Raw genomic sequence first — 15,209 nt, forward strand, 5'->3', positions numbered from 1 at the left:
GGGGGGCGGCGTGTACACCCAGCGGCAAACGATGGGGGCAGAAGCGCGCGCAGCAAGCGGACAACGCGATAAAGGGAGGAGGGAAGAGATAGCAGCGACTGACTGATGCTGCTGACGCCGATAGTGAGTCAACCCCAGCTGCGGAGTTGGTTTCAGGGACAACGCCGCCGATGCCGACGCAAACAATATGGTACCCTCGCTTCCGCAGCGCCAAGAACCAGGTCTAGCCGTGGGAAGGTGGTCACGTATTCGTCGACGTGCCGGGGCCTACGTGAAATAACCGGCGCGTCGGCAACTGAAGAGCACCCTATCCGCCACACAGGAACAGGGGGGGGGGACCCTCCCCTCCTCTTTCTGCATGGCGGCGACGGTGTTCTATGCAGTCACGTTATCTTGACTCTAGCGGCATCCAGCGGTATCAGTCGGTCGCTGCTAGCGCTGGGGGGATAAAAGGGGGGAGGAGCTGGTTACGAGGCCGACGACGACGCCGACGCCGACGCGAAACCCAGGAACGGACGCCAAAGAGCTGCGCTCTAAAAGTAAAGACGCAGTATACTTTACTAATGGGCGACTTCAATGCCAAAGTAGGGAAAAAGAAGGCAGGAGACCAGGCAGTAGGTGACTATGGCATTGGGTCTAGGAATACCAGGAGTGAGTTACTAGCTGAGTTTGAGCGCAATACCTTAAGAATCATGAATGCCTTCTTCAGCAAACGTAATAACCGGAAACTGGCATGGAATAGTCCTAACAGGGAGACTAAAAATCAAAATTGACTTCATACTGTATTCAACCCCGCTATTATGCAAGATGTAGAGATAATCGGGAAAGTGCGATGCAGTGGCCACTGGATGGTGAGGTCCAGAATTAGCCTAAATCTGAAGAAAGAACAGCCTCGGGAAGGAAAAGCAGTTTACGTTAGGTAGCGAAGCACTGGAAGTAATAGGCTAATATGTCTACTTAGGACAGGTAGTAACCGCAGATCCGGACCATGAAAAGGAAATAACAAGAAGAATAAGATTAGGATGGAGCGCATTTGGCAAGTACTCGAAGATTATGACAAGCAGCTTACCGGTATCGCTCAAGAGGAAAGCATACAACTGCAATTGCATCTTACTTGTACGTGCTGAAGCGTGGAGGGCTATGGAACGCAGAGGGCTATGGAACGAAAAATGGTAGGGCTAACGTTAAAAAATAGGAAGCGTGCAGAGTGCAGAAATAAGAAGAAAAAATGGGCATGGGCTGGACATGTTGTGCCAAGAGAGGATAACCGACGGTAGCTTAGGGTAACAAACTGGATTCCAAATGAAGGAAAGCGTAGCAAGGGGCGGCAGAAAGTTAGGTGGGCGGATGAGGTTAAGAAGTTAGCAGGGGTCAACTGGATGCACTGGCTAGCGCAGAAATGGGTTAATTGGAGAAATATGGGAGAGGCCTTCGCCTTGCAGTGGGTATAGTCAGCTGACTATGATGATGAAAGAGCTCCTGCCACTCGGCCATATGATGTGCTGTCGTGACGTCACAACCCACCGACCAGTGAGTGGGTTGTCAGCCACCTGCCCCTTTTTCATCCACGACAGCAACGCTAAAACACCGACTCCGGGTTTTGCGCCGCTGAGTGGTGTAATGGTTATGACGATGGTGTTCACTGAAACGAAGGCGTTTATTGTGGTGATATTGGGCTTAATCAGCGACCTCAGCGTTGAATTTAGTACCGACGAGCTTAATTATTGGCGTGGCACAAACGCACCGAAACAGAACATTGGTGTGCGAAATATTTTCCTGCTATAGGTAAAAAAAATAGAAATAATGCGCTATATTAGACTCATACTGCTGAGGAAGGCGCTCAATGTTTCAGTTGAATGTGAGGTATATTGCTGCAGATTACTTAAAATACGCAGCAAAAAAATTAGGTGCCCTGCTTATTGCTATAATTCCTAATATAATATAATAGCTATAATAATTTTCTTAGTTGTCACGATCCCTGACTGCTCATTGGAGGGTCAAATTCTAAAGTTAAAGCTCAGCTACTTTGGTCATCTGATGAGAAGAGAGGAGTCGCGGGAGAAAGATTTGATGTTGGGAAAGGTTGAGGGTCGCCGGAGAAGGGGTAGGCAGCGAACGCGATGGTTAGATGGCATCCTCGAGGTGCTGCAGATGAAGTTATAGGATGTTAGGAAGATAGTGAGAGACCGGAAAGCGTGGCGTGACATGGTCTATAGGGTCACGAAGAGTCGGACACGACTCAACGACAGAACTGAACTGAGCTTATTACGATAACACGGCGAACATTCCGCGTATACCTGAGTATAGTAGTTTCCCGCCAGCGACGAAAGTTACCGAACACATATGCATAACTGATGCACCCACTTCCAGAAACAGTTTAGTACCTACTTACAGTACCTTATACAGAGGTACCGACATTTTCATGGGGAAATAAAAAGCTCAATGTATGAGAGCACCGCAGAGCAACATGCCATTGCGGTACCGAGGGCGGTCTGCCTCGTGTTAGAAGGCCAGGGCATCTGCTTACGACACGCAGCCGCTGCCGGATCGCAAACAAACGAGAATTTCCTTCTTCACACCCTCTTCCTCATGATCCTCGAATAGCGGCCAAGAGCCATTCTTTCACTGGCATGCAAAGCTTATACCTGGGTATATATAATGTAGGGGTGTGTTTATTCAGTCGACGCAGATGGATCCAGCTGCTCGGGAAGAACTCGCAGCGGGGAGTCAGGAGTAGCGAATCACGAAAACAACGACCAACTTCTTCGTTCTTGAGAGCGCCAGCACGCGACGCATGTTAGTGGCTATAACGATGAAGATTACCACACTACAGTTTCCCCCCGGGTAGAAAAGGAGCCATCCTGGCGACTCATAGAGCCGAAAGGACAGACGGATCGTAGTAGGGCTTGATTCGGTCCACACGAACTATTTCGCGTCCACGGCGACGCAAGTCCGCAGGGGGCGTAACAGGCTAAACTACATAGTTGACAGGAGATGTTTTTTGAAGTACTCGGTATGGACCGTGATACCGAGCAAGAAGCTTCTTTGAAAGGCCGGCGGTTGTGGCAGGAACCCAGAGCCACACCAGGAAGTTAGGTGCATATGAAGGCGCCTCACAAGTGTCACGATGGTGTTTTTGCTGCCACTGGTTTTCCTTTGTAAGCGAATGAGCGAGCTGACGGCATTCTTCTGCGTACTGGGCGGCGTCCGAGAGTGGCGTTGATTAAGAAACATCAGGGCGGTAGGGAAAAATCGCGTCCATTGGGCAGGTTGGCTCGCACCCATAAAGAAGGAAGAAGGGAGAGAATCCAGTGGTGGTCTGTATAGCAGTGTTGTACGCGTAGGTTACGAAGGGAAGAACCTGGTCCCAGTTGCAGTGAGCGTCGTTAACGTACATGGCCAGCATGTCACTCAGAGTACGGTTGAAGCGTTCTGTCAGGCCATTCGTCTGCGGGTGGTAAGACGTAGCGGTGCGATGAATGATGCGGCATTCTTTCAGTAGGGCCTCAAGAGCGTCGGACAAGAAAACGCGTCCGCGGTCACTGAGCAGTTCCTTCGGAGTCCCGTGGCGAAGTTGTTGAGAAGGAACAAAACAACGTCTCTTGCGGAGGCAGAGGGTAACGGTGATGTTTCAGTGTAGCGAGTAAGATGGTCTACTTCCACGATAATCCACCGGTTTCCAGCGGGAGTAGTAAGAAGAGGGCCATAGAGATCTATGCCAACGCGGTCAAAGGGACGAGCAGCACAGGGCAAAGGCTGCAACGAAACGGGGGACTTCTGAGGAGTTTTTCGGCGTTGACAAGATTCGCAAGCGAGCACGAAGTGTACAAAGCGGTACATTCCACACCAGTAAAATCGCAGACGTAGGCGCGTGTAGGTTTTCAATACGCCACCATAAGCACATTGTGGGTCACCATGGTACGCAGCACAAATGTCAGCACGGAGATGACGCGGGATGACTACAAGCCACTTCTTTCAATCAAGCAAATAATTTCGGCGATAGAGAAGACCGTCACGAATTGAGAAGTGGTGGGCTTGCCGGACGAGCGCTTTGGATGAATGACCTGGATTATGACTTGAGAGAAAATCCAAAAGTGCATTGATCCAGGGGTCACTCCGCGGCTCGGCAGCCATGTCGATAGTGGCAAGAGTCGACAAATAGTAAGCACAGACGTGCTCAGACGAGGTATCACTAGGCAATGGCGAGCGGGAAAGAGCATCCGCGTCCTTATGCTTCAGACCTGATCGATAAATGACATGGATGTCATACTCCTGTAGGCGGAGAGCCCAGCGAGCAAGGCGACCGGATGGGCCTTTCAGAGAGGCCAGCCAGCACAAAGCGTGGTGATCGGTCACAACATAAAACGGTCGGCCATACACATAGGGACGAAATTTTCCGATGGCCCAAATAATGGCAAAACATTCCCTTTCTCTGACTGAATAATTGGACTCTGCTTTCGTCAATGTTCGGCTGGCGTATGCGACAACATACTCGCTATAACCAGGCTTACGTTGTGTAAGGATGGCACCAAGCCCGATACCGCTGGCATCAGTGTGGATCTCCGTAGGCGCAGTCGGATCAAAGTGGCATAGAATGGGAGGTGAAACCAAAAGGCGGCGTAAAGTGTCGAAGGCTTTATCGCAGGCTGGAGTCCAGGCGGAAAGGTCGGAGCTGCCGGCAAGGAGCCGGGTCATAGGAGCAATGATAGAGGCGAAGTTCACGATGAAGCGTCGAAAGTAGGAGCAGAGACCGATAAAGCTCTGAAGCTCGTCCGGCATGCTGGAAGCAGAGGGCAATGTGCGGCTTCTTAGTTCCAGGGTGGACGGGAACGAACCCCGCACCTCCACCAATTGTAGGGGTGTATTTATTCAGTCGACGCAGATGGATCCAGCTGCTCGGGAAGAACTCGCAGCGGGGCGTCAGGCGTAGCGAATCACGAAGACAACGACCAACTTCTTCGTTCTTCAGAGCGCCAGCACGCGACGCATGTTAGTGGCTATAACGATGAAGATTACCACACTACAATATATATATATATATATATATATATATATATATATATATATATATATATATGTTGTGGAAGAAGGCCAGGTCGAGATGCCGTGTCTGGCATTTATTCCGATGGACGGAACCCAAGCGCGTGCCGGAGCCGGCGCCGCGGGACCATGATGATGGTATGTACAAGAGGAAGAAGAAGATCATGATATGTACAAATGCAAGAAGATCCGTGGAGGGCTCACAATATATATATATATATATATATATATATATATTGTGAGTATATATATATCTGAATAAATGCTGGTGAACACTCTCAAGGTTCGTATGCAGACAACATAAATACCCAAGCAAGTAGCAGGGGGGACAGCGGCCGATGTAGCTCAGTTGGAAGAGCACCGGAACGCGATATTCGGAGGTCGTGGGTTCGGTTCCCACCATCGGCACGTTGTTTTTTCTTCTACTTTGTGTTTAATTATCTTTCCCCTAAACAGATTACATTACTAATTTCTGTGATTATCTTAGCAAACATTAAAAAAAAAGACATAAAAGTACCATCCCCAACGCTTTCCTTGGCCTCGCCGACTGTTGGCTTCTTTCCTTCATGTATTATAACGAGCACCCTAATTTCCCCTTAATTGATCTGCTTGTAGCTTACGGGGGTTCTGGCAGTCTTGAAGCCATAGGTAGCGTAAGAAGGTTCTAGCACAGCTTTCGCCCTCGCTCTTGATCACGTTCTACGTGACGCTGGCGGTAACAAAGGACGTTCTACGTCCGCCGCTATGGCTGAGGGTGGCGCTGGTGAACACTCTCAAGGTTCGTATACAGACAACATAAATACCCAAGCAAGTAGCAGGGGGGACAGCGGCCGATGTAGCTCAGTTGGAAGAGCACCGGACGCAATATTCGGAGGTCGTGGGTTCGGTTCCCACCATCGGCACGTTGTTTTTTCTTCTACTTTGTGTTTAATTATCTTTCCCCTAAACAGATTACATTACTAATTTCTCTGATTATCTTAGCAAACATTAAAAAAAAAGACATAAAAGTACCATCCCCAACGCTTTTCTTGGCCTCGCCGACTGTTGGCTTCTTTCCTTCATATATATATATATATATATATATATATATATATATATATATATATATATATATATATATATATATATATATATATATATATATATATTATCTTTACTTACTCAGTACGTAACGGGGGTGTTTATTGGTAGTCTTCGCGCTGCGAGTTCGCAAGGTACACCAGCACACACCAGCCTCTGTTTCTACTTCTCTCCAGGATCTTCTTCCTTCCCCTGACGCCCCGAAGCACGTGACACTTCCCCCCTCGCAGACGAAGTCCCCAAGGCAAGCAGTTTAAGTAAGATACCAAGGATGGAACCTTTCTAGCCTAGCCACATGCACCACCTGGGTCCTGCGTGAGCATCGGCCACTTTCGGTGCGGCGTGAAATTACGTAGTTCACATCACTCAGGCGCTCCACAACGACAAAAGGGCTGCTATAGTGAAACAGCAGCTTCTGGGCTAAACTACGGTTTCGCAGCGGCGTCCACAGTAACACTAAATTAGCGGGCACATAGAAACACGTGAGCGTCCGCTGTCATAATGCTCCTTCGAACAGTGCTGTGAGTCCAGGATCCGTAGGCGGGCAATGCGGTGAGCATCTTCGGCTCGGCATAAAGTGGCGGCGATAGAAGGCTCGTTGTGGAGGGAGAAAAAAGAATGGTATCGAGACAGCTGCGGGGAACTCGAGAATAAAGGAAGTAAAACGGACTGTACCCAGTCGTCTCATGCTGTGCAGTGTTATAAGCGTATTTAATGAAGGGAGGATCACAATCCACGTAAGTACATCGTCAACATAGCGGTCAGAGTGCGGTTGGTACGTTCACCGAATTCATTCGATTGCGGGTGATACGACGTTGAATGACGGTCATCGCAGGCGCGCAGACGCAGTTCTTCGATAACTTCAGCTGTAAATTGGCGCCCAGGGTCACTGATCACAACACGAGGAGGGCCATGGCGCAGGACGAGAAATTGCATAAGAAATAGGGAGACTTCGTAAGCGGTGGCTGAGGGTATTGCGGCTTGACGAAAAATAAACGGCACCGACCAAAAAAAGAATGATGGAATGACGTTTTGGCTCCCACACGGGAGCCTTGTTCACAATTAGGCGCAACGGGGAACCGTTGCCTTAAATACGGCGCATCACAGAACCCAGACATCTTGCGTATACAGGGGGCAGATTACCATGATTACGGTTTTGCGTATTTGCTGTTGCCAGAATGATCAGCGACTCAAGATAGAGCCTTGATGCTGTGTTCCTTTCTTTCGCTATCACACGTGCCTGTGCCCAGTCAATATTGCATTCGGCAGATACCGAATGTTCGGCCAGCGCGTTCGAAGCCACCCGCCGTTTCCTCACGTCGTTTTGATGATTTAAGGCAACAGTTCCCAGTTTCGCCTCATTGTGATCGCGTGTGGGAACCGAAACGTCATTCCATCATTCTTTGTTTGGTCGGTGCCGTTTATTTTTCGTCATGTCCCATCCCGACCAGACGGGCTTCCGTCAAACTCTTGACTTCAAAGGTATTGCGGCTGTTTCTGAATATCGAGTGAGGTGGTCAACAGACCACAATCCACCAGTTACCGTTTGAAGATCGTGGAAATGGACCGGTCGATGCTCACCTGCTCAAAAGATGTGGTCGGAGCTTGTACCGCTGGCACTTGACGCAACTGGCTACGTAACGCTGAATGGCTTGGTGCATTTTAGGCCATTAAGATCATTTCAAGAATTTTCGCGCTACGACATACACAGATACACGATAACATTCTTGAAATGGTAAACGACCTAGCCCCTATTGCTGCTTTGCTTGCACATAAGATCGTTTCTGTGTGCAATGAAGGATCCGGGCGACACCCAAGTGACATGACGTGGCATCGTCGTGCATCATTACAAGAACCGGAATGCGGAGATTTTCCGGCACGACGAGAAGAAAGCGTGCTCCTCCGGAGTTGAAATTCTTCTGAAGCCAGGCGGCATGAACGCAGAAACGCGCATCTCTTGAATCATGAGCGGCAGAGAAGAAGAGTGGTGCCAAAGTCTGATCATTGCGTTGTTCTGTCTGGAAGAGTTGAGGATTATGAAATGCTGCTGAGATAGGTGCCATGTATTCATCAAAGTTGTCACCATCACTACCAGTTGACGAAAGCGGCAAGCGTGACCGACAGTCAGAGTTATCATGTTGACTGTCGCTTTTGTACGCGACAGTGAAGTTCATCATCATCATCATCCCCAGCCTGACTATACCCACTGCAGGGCGAAGGCCTCTCCCATATTTCTCCAATTAACCCGGTTCTGTGCTAGCTGCATCCACTTGACCCCTGCGAGCTTCTTAACCTAAGCCGCCGACCTAATTTTCTGCCGCCTCTGCTACGCTTAATTTCCTTCCCTTGGAATCCAGTTTGTTGCCCTAAGCGACCATCGGTTATCCTTTCTTCGCGCACATGTCCTGCCCATGCCCATTTCTTCTTGATTTCCACTAGAGTGTCAGTGACTTGAGTGACAGTGAAGTTGAGTGGCAGTGACTTGAGTGACAGTGAACTCTTGCAACCGCCATCGAGCAAGCTGGTCGTGCGGAAATTTACGAGCCAACAGAGGGAATGGTGGTCAATTAATATATCAGTTCAGTTCAGTTCAGTCGTTCAGTCGTGTCCGACTCTTCGTGACCCTATGGACCAATTCACGCCACGCTTTCCGGTCTCTCACTATCTTCCTAACATCACATAACTTCATCTGCAGTGCCTCGAGGATGCCATCCAACCATCGCGTTCGCTGCCTACCCCTTCTCCGGCGACCGTCAACCTTTCCCAACATCAAATCTTTCTCCAGCGACTCCTCTCTTCTCAACAGATGACCAAAGTAGCTGAGTTTTAACTTTAGAATTTGACCCTCCAATGAGCAGTCAGGGTTTATGGTCGACAATATCGACTGATTTGATCTTCTGGCAGTCCAAGGAACTCTCAAGAGTCTTCGCCAGCACCACAATTCAAACGCGTCAATTCTTCGGCGGTCAGCCTTTTTCACAGTCCAACTCTCGCATCCATACATCACAACTGGAAAGACCATGCACGAGTTATACGGATCTTGGTTGGCAGACTAATGTCTCTGCTCTTTACTAGGCGGTCAAGGCTAACCATTGCTCTCTTTCCCAGAAGCAGGCGTCTCTTAATTTCATGGCTGCAGTCTCCATCCGAGGTAATCTTGGAGCCCAAGAAGAGAAAATCTGTCACAGCTTCCACTTGTCCATTGATGCTCCAGGACTTGATAGGGCAAGACGCCATGATCTTTGTCTTTTTGATGTTCAGTTTAAGCCCAAACTTCTCACTCTCTTCTTGTACGCGCATCAGAAGTCTCTTGAGTTCCACTTCACTTTCTGCCTTTAAAGTGGTATCATCCGCATATCTAAGGTTGTTGATACGTTTTCCAGCAATCTTCACTGCATATGAAGACTCGTCCAGACCGGCCTTCCTCATGATGCACTCTGCATATAGGTTAAATAGGCAGGGCGACAGTATGCAGCCTTGCCTCACTCCTTTCTCAATCGGAAACCAATCGGTAAGACCATGCCCAGTTCTGACTGTGGCCTCTTGTCCTTCATACAGGTTCCTGAGGAGACAGATGAGGTGAATTGGAACTCCCATCTCTTGGAGAGCTTGCCACAATCTGCTGTGATCTACGCAGTCAAACGCTTTCGCATAATCAATAAAGCAGAAGTAGATGGGTTTCTGGAACTCTCTTGCTTTTTCCATGATCCAGCGAAGGTTAGCAATTTGGTCTCTAGTTCCTCTGCCCTTGCGAAACCCAGCTTGCACATCCGGAAGCTCCCGATCCACATACTGCTGCAGCCTACCTTGGAGGATTTTCAACATCACCTTGCTAGCATGCGAAATAAGTGCGATCGTGCGGTAGTTGGAACAATCTTTGGCACTGCCTTTCTTTCGAATGGGGATGTAAACTGACCTCCTCCAATCCTGTGGCCACTGCAGGGTTGTCCAAATCTTTTGACATAATGTATGCAGTGTGTTAACAGCGTCGTGGTTGAGGTTTTGAAGCAACTCAGCTGGAATGCCATCACTTCCACTGGCTTTCTTCTTAGCAAGACTGGCTAAGGCCCATTCAACTTCACTCTTCAGGATGCCCGGCTCGAGATCAGTAATCACAACCGTCTTATGATGGGTTTGCACATTCGGGTCCTTCTTGTAAACTGACCACTGTATATATATAATATATAGGTAGGAACAAAATTGTTGCACCGCAAAAACCATTGCGAGGCACTCTTGTTCACTAACGGTTCCGCTTTACTCAACGAACGACTAGCATAAGCTACAACGTTCTTGGCCGGTGCCATGACGGTGGATGAGCACAGCGCCCACGCCGCTAGCGTCGGTGTGAACTTCGATGGGGGCAAAAGGGATGTAGGTTAGGTCCCGATGTTAGAAGGAATTTGAGGTGGCGGAAGGCAGAGTCGCCGTCAGTAGTCCAATTGAACGGTGCATCTGTGTAGAAGGCACGTGAGTGGGTAGATTCTGGGCACAGAACGCCGAAAATAGGAACACAGTCCTAAAAGCTCCGAAGCTCCTTCACTGACTTCGGCGCTGTAAAGCTGGTTACAGCCGCCATCGTCTGAGGATCCGACCGAACACCATCCTTATCAATCAAATGACTAAGAACGGTTGTTTGACGTTCGTCAAAGGGGCACTTCTTAGAGTTGACGATGAGGCCTGCTCTCTCGATGCAGTCAAGAACAATGACGAGGCGGCTATTGTGTTCCTGAAAGGCCTTGCCGAAGATCACAACGTCGTCCAAATAACACAAATTTTTCACTGGAGTCCGCGAAGAATGGCGTTCTTGTATCGTTCAAAAGTGACCGGCGCATTGCACAATACAAAGGGCATTATGTCGAATTCTTAGAGACCATCGGGTGTCACAAATGATGTCTTGTCTTTTTCGCTTAGGTTCATATGTATCTGCCAGTACCCCGGTCTCAATTCTACCGAGGAGAAGTATAACGCCGAATGAAGGCAGTCGATTGCATCGTCAATACGTGGAAGTGGATACATATCCTTTTTGGTTACGGCATTAGGCGACGACAGTCCACATAGAAACGCGATGTGTTGTTTTTCGTTTTACGAGGATAACTGGAGCCGCCCAACGACTTAAAGATTCCTGGATAGCGCCATGTTGGAGCATGTCGTGAACTTGTTCGTCAATAAGCCGACGTTCGCTCGGCGACACGCGTTAGGGCTTCTCTCTGATCGGGCGAGAGGTTCCGGTATCATTCGAATGACTCACGAAATCGGCGCACATTTTTATCAAGCCGACGCGGCGCGAGGCCCGTGCGGCGCCGCTTGGAAGTTTCCACAAAGTTCGAGAAAAGCCTCCTTCCTCGCGCGAGAGAGCGCGTAGCTTTGCACGCGTCGCCGTCACGCTTTTTCTCATCATCCGGCGACGACGGTGATTCATCACTCTGGAATATGTCAGAGCTCTCCAGAAGTTTCTACGGGTCCTAGCCAATGACGACGCGCGGCTCGACAGGACGAAAAGGGAGCGCTCTAACCAGCGAAGCTTAGTGTGTGTGCGCGCTAGCCTTAGCGCGCCTTAACAGACAGACGCGGCACGCCCTATTTATTGAGGCCGCGCCGCTTGTGCAGTCAGTCAGTCAGTCAGTCGGTCGGTCGTTCGGTCGGTCGGTCGGTCGGTGGTGGTGGTAAGAACATTTATTACCTATACAAGGGCCTGGAGGTATGTTCGGATCGGCCCATATGGGACCGGTCCTTACAAGCACTAGGTGGAGGTCCCTAGTTTGGGACCCCAGCGGCGGTTGCCGCCGCCCGGGCGCGCCAGACTAAGGCTTGTTGGGCCTGTAAGTCGTGACAGCCGAGCAGGATCGCCTCCCAGTCCTCCCGGGTTGGGTTGGGGATGGGGGGAACAGCCGGATTAGAGGGGCAGGCCCACACCATGTGATAGATGTCAGATGACACCGCTCCACAGTGTGGGCAGCTGCCACTAAAGGTTCAATAACACGGAAAGTTGAGCTAGTTGGTACATATTTTTAAGGAATAACAGCGCGGAGACGAAGGACAAGGAAGAAGACAACACCACTAAAGGAGGGGTCAAAATGTTTTAGTGCTGCCGGGCACAGCAATGTATTGGTGAAAAGGCGGAGAAGGAGCCGCTCATCTGCCTTTTTGAGTCCTTTACATGGGCTGGGGTAAAGGCGATGACAATTCTGATAGTACATCGTAATATCTTTGAAGGTGTAGGCTGGAATAAAATCGGGTTCCTGATCGGGTAGGGAGGAGAAAATAGCCCGGTGAGAGAGCACGCGGGCGGCTGCGTCTGCTGCCTCGTTTCCTGCCAAACCCTGATGAGCAGGGGGCCATATAAGGTAACGGAGTGCGTATTCCGTATGCAATTTGAGTAGATTTGATATGCTAGTAAGGGAGTCCAGCCTTGCCTGACGTTCCGACAGGCTCCTCGCTAGTCGGTAATTATGTATTTTGAATCGGAGTGTGAGGCCGCGAGAGCAATCGCCACCTCTTCTGCGTGTGTTGTACTGTGGGCTCTGAAGGTGAGACCGTTAACCGTTTTGCTGCTGTGAACTACAGCGGCTGTGTACCATCCCCCATGGTGAAGGCCGGAGGCGTCCACGTAGTATACACCTGTTTTGTTGCCATAATGTCGGGCTAGGGCTTCCGCTCGTGCCAGGCGCCGGCCATTATGATCTTCGTGTGACATATTGGCTGGAAGAGGTCGCATACAGAGGGCGCATCTCCACAGTTCTGGGATGCGAAACTTGTCTTCCATGAGAGTGGTGTGTTCGATACGGAGTCGAGCAAGAAGGCGGCGACCCGACTCCGTTTGCGATAAACGCGTGTACTGATTTGTAAGGTGCGCCTCCCGGAGCTCCCGGAAAGTATTCACCACCCCAAGGGCCATAAGACGGCTGTTTGAAGTAGTGATGGGGAGGTCTGGGGCACGCTTAATAATTTTGCAATGGATGACCTCAAGGGCATCCTCCTGTTTCCGTAGGTGGAGATAAGGTGTCGAATAGAGAATCCGACTGGTCACGAAGGCGTTTGCCAGCCGCAAGGCATCTTTACTTCGTAACCCCTCGCGTTTGTTTGAAACCCGGCGGACCATGCGGCCCACCTGGTCCCCCACCTTACGGAGTTTGGCCAATGTTGTGTCTGACCGTCTTTGTTTGTGAATGTTAAGTCCGAGTACCCGTATCTCATCTCTTCGTGTATGGGACCACTGTCTAAAGAAAGAGTGATTTGAGTTGTGCACTTTGGCGAGGAGCGGAGGTGCACAAATTCCGATTTTTGTGGGGAACACTGAAGACCACAGCGGCGGGCGTAGCGGTCTACTATCGTCGCCGCTGATTGCAGGCTGGTTTCAATGTCCCCTATGCTGCCATGCGTGGCCCACAGGGTGATGTCATCGGCATACAGGGAGTGCTGCACACCAGTGACACCATCGAGCTGGGCAGGCAGGTGCATCATAGCCAAATTGAAGAGCAGCGGGGAAGAGCAGCGCCTTGGGGGTTCCCCGCGTGCCGAGTAGGTAAGAACCATGCTCATTATCTTGGATGCGAATGTAGGATTGACGATCCGTGAGAAATTGCTTTATGTATTGGAATGTGTTGAGGCCACAGTCGGTCTGGCTTAGGTTATTGAGCATGATCTCGTGTGTTACGTTATCAAATGCCCCTTTGAGATCAAAGGCGAGTACTACTCGGTCATTATGGGGGCATTCAAGGGGGTCAAGGACTTCCCGATTGAGTTGCAGGAGGACATCTTGAGCGGATCTGTGTGGGCGGAATCCGAACATGGTGTCCGCGAATACATGTTTTTCTTCAAGATATTGAGATAGCTGTCCCGCACCATCGTCTCCATTAGTTTGCCCACACAGGAGGTGAGAGAGATGGGGCGGATGTTATCTGTGTGAATTGGTTTGCCTGATTTAGGAATAAAGGTTACCAGAGCCATTTTACAGTCGCTTGGTAGGGGTGTGTCCCCGCGCCAAATTGCAATGATGTAGTCGAGGAGGCACTGGTATGCCGAGTCGGGCAGGTTCGCAAATAGTTTGACGGTGACCTTATCCCTTCCCGCGGCTGTGCCCCGTTTCATTATGGCAAGAGCCGCCCGCAGATCATGGAGCTGGAAAAGTTGATCCAGCTCTGTGTTCTCTCTGCCTGCGTAAGAGTATGCTGATCCACGGTGGTCTTGGGCTGTACACAGATACTGGTCCCTGAGTTTCTGTGCCAGTTGAGTCGTGTTGCCAGAGAAAGCATGCATGGCTCTTTGCAAATGTTTTTGTGCTTCGGTTCGTGTTTGGGTTGGGTCGATGAGGGCTCGAAAGAGGCGCCATGTGTTGCGGCTGGACATTTGTCGCGCGGCCGTGTTACATTTATCCACCCAGTTGGAGTCGGCGAGTTGGGCCGCGTACCCAGCCGCTTTCTGGGTGAGCTCGGCAATTCGAGCTTTAAGCTTGCGGTTGTGTTTCTGGCGTCGCCAACGGCGGACGAGGCTGCGACGGGCTTCCCAGAGGTGTAGAAGGTGGTTATACACGTCCGTGACCGCCTCTGAAAGCTGGATCTGTGTTTCATGCGAGCTAAGGTGTGTCAGCAGCTGTTGGGACCATGCTGAGTAGCCCTGCTCGGAAATGGGTGTGTTATCAAGTGAGTTAAAATTTTTCCTAAATTTTGTCCAATCTGCGATACGTGCTTGTGTTGTGGGACGTTTGAGCGGGCGTGTGTGTATTGTAATGTTAAGGATGCAGTGGTCACTACCGAGGGTTTCCTCGGTGTTGAGCCAGTCTGCGTGTTTTATGTTACGAGTGAAGGATAAGTCCGGACACGTATCCCGTGTCACGGAGTTTCCTAACCGTGTTGGGTGCACGGGGTCAGTCTGGAGGGAGAGGCCCAACGTGGACGCAAGTTCCGCCAGCTTACGTCCGCGCGACTGCTCCTTGCGATACCCCCACAGCTGACTGGGAGCATTAAAGTCCCCCACGATCAGGAGAGGATCGCGACCCGCTACTCTTAGCGCGCGGCTGAAGGTGTCCGCGAATGTCACTCGCTTGAGTTTGGGAGAGCAGTACACGTCGAGTACATGCAATGGCGGGTCCC

General features: G+C 50.3%; 2 non-coding genes across 2 annotated transcripts; both read left to right on the plus strand.

The window, feature by feature from the left end:
• Positions 1-5,374: 5,374 nt before the first annotated feature.
• Positions 5,375-5,448, plus strand: TRNAR-GCG (transfer RNA arginine (anticodon GCG)). Its single transcript has one exon. It is a non-coding gene; the product is annotated as a tRNA-Arg (tRNA).
• Positions 5,449-5,869: 421 nt separating this feature from the next.
• TRNAL-CAA (transfer RNA leucine (anticodon CAA)) lies at positions 5,870-5,942 on the plus strand. The gene has a single exon. It is a non-coding gene; the product is annotated as a tRNA-Leu (tRNA).
• The last annotated feature ends 9,267 nt before the right edge of the window (positions 5,943-15,209 follow it).

Source organism: Amblyomma maculatum, chromosome 1 (assembly GCF_055883805.1).
Source record: "Amblyomma maculatum isolate TAMU_Amacu chromosome 1, ASM5588380v1, whole genome shotgun sequence".
Lineage (NCBI taxonomy): Eukaryota > Metazoa > Arthropoda > Arachnida > Ixodida > Ixodidae > Amblyomma > Amblyomma maculatum.